The sequence below is a fragment of the Akebia trifoliata genome, chromosome 14 (genome assembly GCF_017979445.1).
Source record: "Akebia trifoliata isolate Shusen 1 chromosome 14, ASM1797944v1, whole genome shotgun sequence".
In the NCBI taxonomy this organism is placed as follows: domain Eukaryota; kingdom Viridiplantae; phylum Streptophyta; class Magnoliopsida; order Ranunculales; family Lardizabalaceae; genus Akebia; species Akebia trifoliata.
Genome location: NC_141388.1, coordinates 33,278,959 through 33,290,726, shown reverse-complemented (window position 1 = coordinate 33,290,726; position 11,768 = coordinate 33,278,959). Strand labels below are relative to the sequence as shown.

The window sequence follows — 11,768 nt, the reverse complement described above, 5'->3', positions numbered from 1 at the left end:
TAGAGTTTATTTTCTATTTTCTCTTTTTATAAATTTCTCTTTCTTTTCTTTTTGATGTTCTTATTTTATTTCTTTTCTTTTTTATTTTATTTGTTTCTTTCTTTGATCGAACCAATAGAGAGAATATCTCTCTTTTGAATTTAGAAGGAAAGGGACCATGATCCCATGCTTCACAACACGTGGTATATTGGTGGGTCATTATTGCTTAACCTTCGATTTTTAATTTTGATTGGTTAATTAATTTTTTTTCAATTTTTAATTTTTGTTTGATTTTAATTTGATGAGTTAATTGTGTTTCATTTTTCGATATTGATTGATTAATTAAATTAAGATTTCAATTCGATTGGTTGATTACATTTTAATTTTAAATTTAATTTGATTGATCGATTGGATATTAATTTCACTGTTAATTGGTCGATCGGATTTAATTTCAATTTGATTGGTTGATTGAATTTTAATTTGAATGTTAATTGGTTGATTTGGATTTTAATTTAAATGTTAATCGGTTGATTGGATTTTGATTTAAATGTTGATGGCTTGATTAAATTTTAGTTTTAATGTTGATTTGAAAATTTTCACATTAATTGTTTAACGTTTAATTTTCGTATTGATTTAAAAAGTTTCAAGTTAGTTGTTTTATTTTGATTTTCCTAATGGTCAAGGTCTCTACGTACAAGTTGAACGTCGAGGGGCATTTTGGTTATTTTGTGATTTTTTCATAAACTTTTCCAATTTTGTCAATTTGAATCCCGTTAGACTCAAAATCCCATTCTAAGTGCAATAGAGATTCTTTCGAGACCTTTCGGATGTCCGAAATTCATAAGGGGTATTTTCATCATTTTGTTGATTTTTTTATAAATTTTGGCATGAGATTTCTTTCGATTCCAATGTGATAATTTCTAAGTCTCAAGGTCGTATTTTCTTAGTGTAGTGAAGTCTCTAAGTTATCCAAATGTGTAATGAACCTAAACGTACGTGCTAAGTTAGGTGGAAAGTGTGGCAATCCTAAGTGTGCGTAATTCTATATCACGTGACAAGGAGAAGGAAGATAGAGAGAATTGGAAGGGGACTTCTCACAAGCTTTCGAGTTTTTTGCGTTCATCATTAAGAATCCATAGCATCCAGGTGACAGATCGCCAAGTCAGACGGATGCAAAAATAAGGTGTCTACACTAAGCCAATGCAAAAACAGCCTCAAAGAAGACACAAAGCATGCATAAAGGTCCTTAGTTTTTCTATTGTGATTTTCAACTCATGAAAACATCCGAAAGGTTAAATCAACAAAACAAAAAATAAATGCTTCAAAGTAAGCATATAAGCTTCTAAAAAAGTTTTGGTAACCAAGATAGTGAAATCCATGTGGATTTCCACCTAAATCCTTAGCTCATAAAAAATTTCAATAAGCACATTTTTCTAGTTTTAGTTTACTTAATAGTTTAATTCTTCATTTTCCTAAAACTAGATTATTGTCAATTTTTCATAAATTCGCTCTATAATTCCCTCTACTTTTAAAACCCAGAAATTGAGTTTCTTATTTCACCATTGGCCATTAATGGTAACCATTTTTGGATGGGAGGGACAAGGTGTCGAACACCTTCCTTCTCCTTCAATCGAACCTCCTTACCTTAATTCTCTAGGTAGATCTTTCTCTTTTATCCTTTGGTTATGTGAGTCACTACAAGCCAAGTAAAACAAATTTTAAAATATTTTAGTGTTTTTCATTCCAACCCAAACTCTTTGAATGGTGGCGACTCTTAAACCTCAAGTAGATGAGATCAAAACCTCGAAAGCTTTTGAATCCTCATATATCTACATATATTGTCCAAGATTGATACAAAACATTGAGCTCGAAACATTATGCATCAATTTCTCATATCTTTAAATGGGCTTTCTACCATCAAACTCGATATGGTTTAATTTAAATTAAGTTATTAGTCACAATAAATTATTTTAGAAGAAACAAAAATCAATCAATAGTAATTGTATCTTTGAAAAGGCTAGCCTGCATAAAAAATAAAAATAGAAAACTACAGTTACCTCTGTATTTTCTTGAGTCGTAGTGGTAATTAAATTATTCCTTGCCATATGATAACATTTACGAAAGAATAAGAAGCAAACATAGCTACTTTTTAAAGATAATTCCTTACATAACTTCTTTGTTCTACATTAGGAGCACCAAAAATCTACTCTTAGAACTTTGAGTTTGGAAATAAGTCTATTGAAGGATGCATTTTATGCTGGATATTAAGCCGATGCTTCCCTCCTGAGTGATACTAACCTTTCATATAAACTTCATTCAAATTCAGATGACTTCAAAAATCTAATACATTGTCATATTTCTACTTGTAACCATTGTGGACAATTGGCCTTGATTGGCTACAAGTAGTATGTCTAACACCCAGGAGTTGCAGGGGAATGACTTCTATTCGTGCAAATTAGTTGGGTTCGATATAGCCAAAAAATAAGTAAGCCTTTTCACACAAAATTTTATGATCAAACCTTTATCAGAAAGATCGTGATTCTTCTACTTAACAATGACATAAATAAAAAAAGCAAGAATCAATCAATAATAACAATACAGTTGAAAAGGCTTTCCACTATATCAAAAATTTTGTCTACCTCCACCAATTAGTTATGAAATACCAGTAAATCTGTGTGCTAGCAATATCTAACTGCACTTCGTTGAAACATAACTTTCACCTATTTCTTTTTTTCTAATACAAAAGTTGAATGTATTGAATAGATATCTTCATTTTTTATTTCATCACTCAGGGTGTGATGAAAAAAACCCGATAGTTATATGAGTGAAACAAAACCACGTATAGATGAAACAGTCTAGAAAATAAGTAATTCTATTTACCAATGCTAGTAATTCTATGTGTGCTTGCAATATCTACGGAACCTGAACCATATATATATATAAATGATTTCAGGCATAAAAAGATTAATAAATATATTTTAGTTTAAATTAGGATAGAACCTGGTCTACAAAACTAGTACTCTGGCTCAAAATTCAAACAAAACATACTGCAACATCACAATTTGGAATTTAAAAAATAAAAAAAAAACCAAGTATATGTACTTAACTAACCCACTAAAGAAACTCTTTTACTCACTATCATATCATTAAATATTAATACTAGGCTTGAGTGAAATCACCAAGCCCTTGATTAAGTAATATTCATGAAAAAAAAAAAAGTCTAACTGCCAAATGTTTAACTATAGTACATTGTTAATTACACCGAGGCCTCGTCTTAGAAAATATGTAGCTAGCTAAAACATATAACAATAGCAATAAAACAAGTGAACAAAAAATGATTAGAGAATGTAAGAATCTAGTTAACAATTTAAGAAACTCCTCTATCCCCTCAAATTCTTTAACATACACTCTGACTTTGGTATAAAACGTATTGCTATATCTAGATTTAAAAAAATGACTGATTCATCAAAGAATACCAAGCTGAAAATCCATACCAATCAATTGTAACCTTCTAGATGGAAAAATAATAAGGGGGAAATTATTTAAGTCAAATAAAGTTCATGCCTTAAACAAGTAAATACCTGAGAACATAATAGTATATATTGTTGCGGGGCAATGTTGTGAAATAGAGGCCCAATTCTGCACGTTCATTTAAGGTGCAAGCGTCAGATTACTAGATTATTTACAATCTTCAGTATTGGTAAATAGAACTTTATGGTCTGCTTCAACCCAAACGAAGTTGCAATTCGGAAGACAGAAGGAATCTGTTGTGTTTGGGTTTTTCCATAAAAAATATTCTCCTCCGATGCAGGCTTGTGTTGGCTTGGGAAAAACCTTGCAAAGGTTGGACAATCAATATAATGAGGCGTGCAACGGGAACCCAATCGTTGCAGCAGGTGGTAGTATCATGAGGGATGAAAACGATACTTTTATCCAAGCAATGTATTGGAATTTTGGCCAATCTACAAACAATGCAGCTGAACTGCGTGCACTTTATCATGCTTTGAACGACTTCAATATTCTTCGCAGTTAAATGTCTTTTGGGATTGTCTCTTCCTTGGCTATTGGAGTCATGGATGCAAGGCATCAAAGTTTTAATTTCTTATCAAGTTGGGAGGGTCCCACATGTGTAGAGAGAAAAAAATTATGTTGCAGATTCTCTAGCTAACTATGGTGTAGTTAATAGAGTTTCTAGATCTTGTTTGGTAGTTAACTGTCTCCCTTTAATCACAAGAAAGTGTAATATAGGGATAGGCTTGCTCTTCCATACTTTCTGGTTGTGATCTAAGGAGGTTGTCCCTTTGTACAGTTCACTTTTTTCTATACATTAATGCGAATTTAACATCTATATATATAGGGTTATGATCCCTTAACTCCAAAGAATGTTTCACGAAAAAAAACACATGATCCCAAATCTTTAAATGGAAAATCCAATGGTTGAGATTTATCCTTGTGATAAGTATCTCCGAGATTTGTGTTATCAAAATGCTCATAAATGTCAACCATTGGATTCTATGTTTAAAGGTTTCGGATACATGTTTTTTTCTTGAGTCATTCTTAGGAGTCAATGGATCCCAACCCATATATATGTGGGAAAAGGTTGCATGCACCAAGCGATTTCATGCATAGCATGGACTGAGATCTATATTTGGGCCAAGTAGACTGCCCCATTGGTCCAAATGACAACTCAACCTCTTGTTTGTGGTCTAGATTAGGCTTGAACCCACCCCCACCCCCTACGAAAAAAAAATAAAAAAATTGTTTGGCTTCAATTCTTGAGTTTAAAAATGGACGATCATTGAACTCTTAGATTTAAAATTTAAATCCAACGGTGAAAAAGTTTTTTGTTTCAATTCTTTTTTTTTAAAGCTCTATGTTGACATGTGGTCCATAGCTATAGAGACAGAAAGAGAGAAGTTGAGCTACAATCCATACATCCAACACTTCAGCCATGAACATCCATTGGAGCTCTACAATTTCCACTATAGGAAAAATTGGTTATAGCAACCACTTTTAGTGATGGTCATATTTTGACTGTCACTATAGAGTCATACAAACCAACCCACCTCACTCACTCACTCTCTCTCTGTCTCTTGTCTCAGACGAAAACACTCTGTTACTCACCCTTGACATCGATGTTGGCCTCTCCGTCTCTCTCTCTCACCCTCAAAGTCGATGTTGATCTTTCTGTCTCTCATCCTCAAAATCGACATCGATGATGATCTCTCGATCTCTCTCTCATCCAAACTCGACATCGACACTTATCTCTCTGTTACGCTGATCTCTCGATCTCTCTCTGATCTCAAACTTGACATCGACTCTGATGACTTTGTAATGCTGATCTCTTGATCTACCTCTTATCGCAAACTCGATGTTGATCTCTATACGTTGAGCTCTTGATCTCTATCTCTCTCTTATCTCAAACTCGATGTTGATCTCTATAGGTTGAGCTCTTGATCTCTCTCTCTCTCTCTCTTTGTATAATCCTAATTTCTATAGTGTTGATTCAAATTTTGGTTTGATTGCAAACCAAATTCCTAATTTCTATAATTTTAATTCAATTTTTGGTTCAGTTTCAAACCAAAACCCTAATTTCTCATTTTTATAGCTAAGATTTTAATCATAGAAAGTGGTACTTTTGATTACGGTGTAGCACTCGAATCATAAACCCTTAATTTCATTTTCTAGATTTTTAATATCGAGAGGGGATGAGCTCAGTTGAGCTTCAATGCCGAAAGACAAGTTTTTAAAGATTTTATTGATTGTATTTCAAATTTGACCTCAATCACTTTTTGGATGAAATAAGATTTTAGGTGAGTTTATGGTTAAATTTTTTCTTTTTTACTTTCCCGAAATGCAATGTGCAGCTGCTTTTTATTATTTTTTGCTTATGGTAAATTTATTTACTTGAATGTGATAGTTCATTGTCATTTCCCGAAATAGTAGATTCACCTTTCTAGCTTGTAGACCAATGTAAAGCACTATAATTCTAATATATGTTATTTCCAATGCTTTTGATTTCATTTCTACTTTAACTTATTTATGTCTATTTTGTTGTTTAGTGTTAGACTTTTCCAAGTTCTTGAAGTAATTTAAGAGTTGAAAATTTATTTTTCACATCTTTTGAATAAGTTCTTGATTGTAAGGCATGTGTGTTCATAAATTTTCTTACTATTGTCATCCACATCATTCTCAGCCTTCCTTTAGAGCATTTCTTGCACCAAAGGGCTTCTCATTGATGTTATTTTTAGTCTTCTTTACATATGATCAAACCTATCTTAACTGACTTTATTAGGTTTTATTCTAATTTTTCCCTGGTTTAACCACTCATCCATCGCAACTTTTTTGTGGAAGTTGGTTTTTGAATTTTCAATTCTTTGCATCACAAAAACAAATGATATTGGAAGGTGCTTGTCCCACATATCAACACTTCAAATCTTAAACATAAATAAGATCCACATCATTTCCTATATTACTCTAATAGTTTAGAGCCTTGAACATGCACCAAAGCTTTTCGTGATTTTGTCAGCTAAGTGTTCGCTTCTGTATTGATTTTGAAGCTCTCTTCTTTTCTTTTTCTAGTTGGTAAGTGTAGGACAACCCCAATATGAGACCATTGTACGAAAAAAAAGTTAATGTGGAGGTTCCAAATTGGTGAACAAAAAGACCACACAACTTAGCCTATAGAGTTGTTCAATGATTTGAGTCGGCCCAGCTATAGAAATTGGCAGAACTAGTCCCTTTGTGTTCTTTAAGAATGATGGAGCAATGGAAATAAGGATCTTTGATTTATCTAGTTATCATTTCAGCTATGATGAAATTCGAAAATACTATGATTCCTTTCCTTCTTTATGCATTTCCCCTTGTTTATCCTGAAAATTATGTTTCATTTATGATTTCTTTCCTTATTGTCGCCATCCACATTATTCTCAACAAAAAGCATGAAGTTTATCCTGAAAAAAAAAATTGATATTTCATTTAATTACTTGACGCACACTATAGAGCCATTCAATTACTTGATTTACTTGTTATTCTTTGCTTATTTCATTGGTTTGCAAAATAACATTGTTTTTCAATGAAGAGACATTTCACTCTCCTTGGCCATAGTATTTATCTTGCTTTGATGCTTCTTTTTTACAGTACATCTATTAATAAGCATATTTCCATATATCACTAACTATTTTACGCGAAATAAACTTTCCTATTGTGATCTTTCAATCAGAGGAAACTAGAGCAAACAGGATGATATGGCACCCTAAGGGTGCAATATCTTCAGGTACTCTATTCTAATTATTTCACATTCTTTATTTGGCTTTCCTCTCTCAGTGATTTGATACATTTAACCATCTCTCTTTCTATCTCTACTGTAGGAGTTGGTGAGCGTGTTTCAAAACACAACTACAGAAGGTATTTATATAATCAATTTAACAATCCTGCTTTTTAATGTTTTTTTCCTCGACCAAGTGGAACTTTATATGTTTGATGATTACGCTCAACACTGCATTTTATTGAGAGGATCATAGATTAAAAATTAATTTATAATGAAGCTACTTCTCACAAGTATGAATGTATGTTCCGACACATGTGTGAAAAGAGTTCATGCACCACCATCTCTACTAAAATGGCTGAATCGGTTACTTTTTGCTAAAAGTATGTCCGTAAAATACCATACATATGCATGCTAACCAATAATACAAGAATTTGTTGCACACACTTTGCAACTATATAAACTACAATGTTTTATTAACAGCGACTTGTAGGAACCTTCTAGCCTAGTTGCTGCTCCCACTTCTTCTCCTACTTTTTGGAGTAACGGACTGTCTTCTAAGGACCTTGTGGGAAGTTTTCGAGAGTTTGTCCTTTTCGGGTGTGAAATTGCCTTGACCCTTTTCACTAAATAGTGAAGAGAATCCGATTGGTAAATGGGGGATTTTCAAAAAATGGGAGTCGCCACCTAGTTTCGATCTATGAACAAAAAATAACTCCAACTGGACTTGGATCGATACACAGATCAGAGAAATGGGTAAGGGGTCAGGTTACAGGTTTCAAAAGGTATTAGGCATTGAACCCGTCCGATCAAGATGATTGGTCTCTACTAAGATCCAAAACTAACTTATAATCAACAAGGAAGACTATGGTCAAGGTTATGATCTAATCATAATCATCAATTTACTTCGGATTGGCCAAACGAATCTTATGGCTAAGATCCTCCAATTATTACATGATTTCTCAAATTCCGCACAAAATAAAAAGAGTTGAAAACCCTTAACTTCGGCCCCATGATCCAAAATCAATTAAAAAGATTTCACATGCACATATTTTCCATATTGTCCAAAATAGAAACACATGAAAATCCCCTAAATAGGAAAACAAAAAACTACTAAATTGGGACTTATTAAGCTTCTAAATTAGGAATTTGAAGCGTCCTAAGCTAGAATTCGAAAAATATGCGATGAGCACCCAAATTAGAAGTTTATGAATTGAATTCTCCAAAATAGAAAGTTTCCCAAAAAATCAAATTTCCGAATTAGAAAACCCCAAATTTTCATGGACATGAAATTTCTAAATAGGAAAATGCAAAATCTTCTAAATTGGGAAATTGCTAAAACGTGAAATTTCTAAAAAAATAAATTTATAAATATATGTTTTCCCAAAATAGCAAATTATGTAATTTCCATATTAGAAAGTTTCGAATATGGATTTTCCAAAACAAAATTATGAATAGGAGTTTCCAAATTAGAAAATTGTGAATTTATGATGAACCATTAAATTAGAAATCAACAAAATAATAATGAAAAATTTTCACATCATCATGCTTACCAAATTGGAGATCGACAAATACCCAATGCATACAAAATTTTCAAATTAAAAAAAGAAAAAACCTAATTCATATAATTCTTAAATAAATCCAAAGTAATTATCATTCAATGACATGCCTGTCAATTTTTCCGCAATAATCATCATTCAACGACATATATGCTCGTCATGCAAAAAATGTATCATCACATGGAATAGTCTTCAACTCATCATAAATTCATTGTAAAAAAATTGTATAGACCCATCACTCTTAAACACAAAGATCATGTCATCACTTGCCTGACAAAAAATCACTACGTCATAATGCCTAAAAAACGACTGTCCCTACAGTCGCAAAAAGAGTTGTTTTAAAAGGAGTGGTTTTTAAAAAGCGACAGACCAAAACAGTCGGGAAAAACAACTGTCCATGGCAATCAGAAAAAAAACGACAGTATAATTGGGATATAGCGACGGTCGGCATTGGGATATAGCGACGATTGGCGACCGTCGCTATAGGGTATTTTGTGTAAAAGAAATACATTTTACACCTGCCCCCTCACATGTTGCTGAATAATGGAGATACCCCTATGTGTTGACATTGATGACCTAGACCCCAACTAACAACATGAAAAGACTCAAATGCCCCTCGTTACTCTCCAACCCAATTCAATTTATGTCAATTTAAATTGTTAACACTTCATAATCATGAGATACATAAAAAAGCATTCAACTTACTTGGCGGTGGGAACTCTGGTATAGTAAAATTGAAAAAGATCACCAATTAAACGAAGAGAGAAATACAAAATGGTATAGTAAAATTGAAAAATTACTGAAATGGCACACTACTTATTTTAACAGAGTAGAAACCAACTTCTTTCCTTCAAATTCCTTCAACTGACCCACAACATACTCATCAATAGCATCAACCATGTAAAGTACTTCATACCCTTTCTTCTTGAGCTTCTCAAGGAATGGGGAGTTCTCAACAGCTCTTGCTTTCACCAGTGTAATAGTAAATATCATTCTAACCATCCTTCATCCTTGTGACGTAGTCCTTGAGGCTGGTCATCACGTTCATTTTAGATCCTAAGCTTCTGCATTGAGCTTTCTAATGGAGACATCAGTGGTCTGGATCGTATTCAATGTATGACAAAAGTTCAATATTTTGGATTTCAGACCAGCCTACCAAATAATTAACCATCCACTAGTACCACAGAAGTAATTTTTGTATACTAGGATTCAAAACACAAATGGTCAATGCATATAAAAGGTCAAATCAAGAATTGGCACAAATTGGAAGCAAGGGATGTACTGGTCAGATCAAAATCACATACCAGCCATGAACAGTTCCAATTAAGCCTCCGTCATTAATAATCTTTAGTTTACTAGACTCATTGATCGGAGCAACATTCATCACCCACACATCTCTATCCTTAAGGGCAGCAGCAAATCCACCAAGGTTCGAGTTCATATCCATGATATTTCAGAAAGAATTCTTCTGTATGATAGATTTCATCTGTTTCCAGTATCTAATCACTCTAAAATGCCAGATGTCCTGCATTACATTTCAAGATAAGATACTATACTGAATTTTTTAGGACGATAATATAGTTGAAAAGAGCCATGACTGAAGCAAAAATCTAGGTATTATTTTGATGGGTTGAAATTCAGTTAGCTCAAACTCAAACTCAAATTCTTCATGTGTTTCAGTTTCATCACCGAGATTGAGTAAACACATAACAAATCATATTGTCAAAGCCATATCCAAAAGATTTGGGGTAGGCAGTAAACAAATAACAAATCAACATATGCCTTGAAAGTTGAAAGTATAGCCCTACAAAATGTGAATGTTGAAACCAATTCATGTGCCAGGTTACAGGGCTGACTATATGCCACTTTTTGAGCATTAACAATTTCACTAGCTGCAGCTTTAGCTTGTGAAATGGCATTAATTGTGTCCCCCTGTTCAAACAAGTTATAGTATAAATAACTTTGAAAGTATAGCCATTCTAATTTCTAATTGTTTGCTCTATGAAACCAAAATCCCATGCTTTATTGAGTTGAATGTTGAGCTAGCAAGAAAGATGTTCCAACAATGTAAACCACATCATCTTATGGATAATGGAACCAAGAAAATGAAATGGTCTCTTTAAAACATTACCTACCCATCAATTTTCATTGGACCTTCCTCTCAATGCATGTCAATGCTAAAGCTACACTCCATATGCTTTGCCTTGGTCCTATTTATTCTAAATTCCTTGAATAGTGTAAGCAGTGTTCAAATTGGCGCAGAAGATTGTTTGGTGAAGAAAGGCATAGTGTACAAAAAAAAGCATTCAACTAATTATGTGTGTGTGTGTGTGTCTGTCTTAAAGATAAGGTAATATGGGCAAAGCTGAAATACTCATCTCCACTAACTTCTTACCTTTGAGGCAAGGCCTTTGGCTGCAAGATCTTGCATAGTAATTTGAACAGCCCCAGGTTGCTTTGGTCCACATGACACCCATGTGTCATTAGATGTCTTAATGAAAAACATTGCATCTTGAGTTTTGTGAACGGGTTCGAAGAGAACGTCTCTTACCTGTCAAAGATCCAAGGAGTGTGATACCAATCTAATCTCAACAGCATCACTCAAGAAAAGATGTACAACAGCACCAAAACATTGAAGTGAATGAATGAAAATAATCTATTAAAGTCTGTTCACGTACACAAACATAAATATCCGAACCAAAGAACCCTTCCGTCTTGTGTGCCAAGGTCTCGAAGTCACTTTCAGTCAAGTTGTGAGGGGTATCTCCTAGATGAACCTGCTCATAACCATCAAGTTAAATGACAGAGGCAACTAAAGAGATCAATGTTACAATTACCCATATTTTAATGGACTGATTTTCTCACCTTTTTAACCTCCTCAACAACATAGGAAGCTTTTATTGGTATTCCCAGCTCTTTCGGTTGGACATCGATAATGACAAACACAAGGTTGGCAACACAGC

General features: G+C 33.5%; 1 long non-coding RNA gene across 1 annotated transcript; it reads right to left on the bottom strand.

Moving 5' to 3' along the window:
* Positions 1-9,510: 9,510 nt before the first annotated feature.
* On the bottom strand, positions 9,511-11,506 carry LOC147386856 (uncharacterized). Its single transcript, XR_015172053.1, has 2 exons — positions 11,201-11,506; positions 9,511-10,330 (listed from the first exon to the last, which is right to left on the bottom strand). It is a non-coding gene; the product is annotated as an uncharacterized LOC147386856 (long non-coding RNA).
* Between the last annotated feature and the right edge of the window lie 262 nt (positions 11,507-11,768).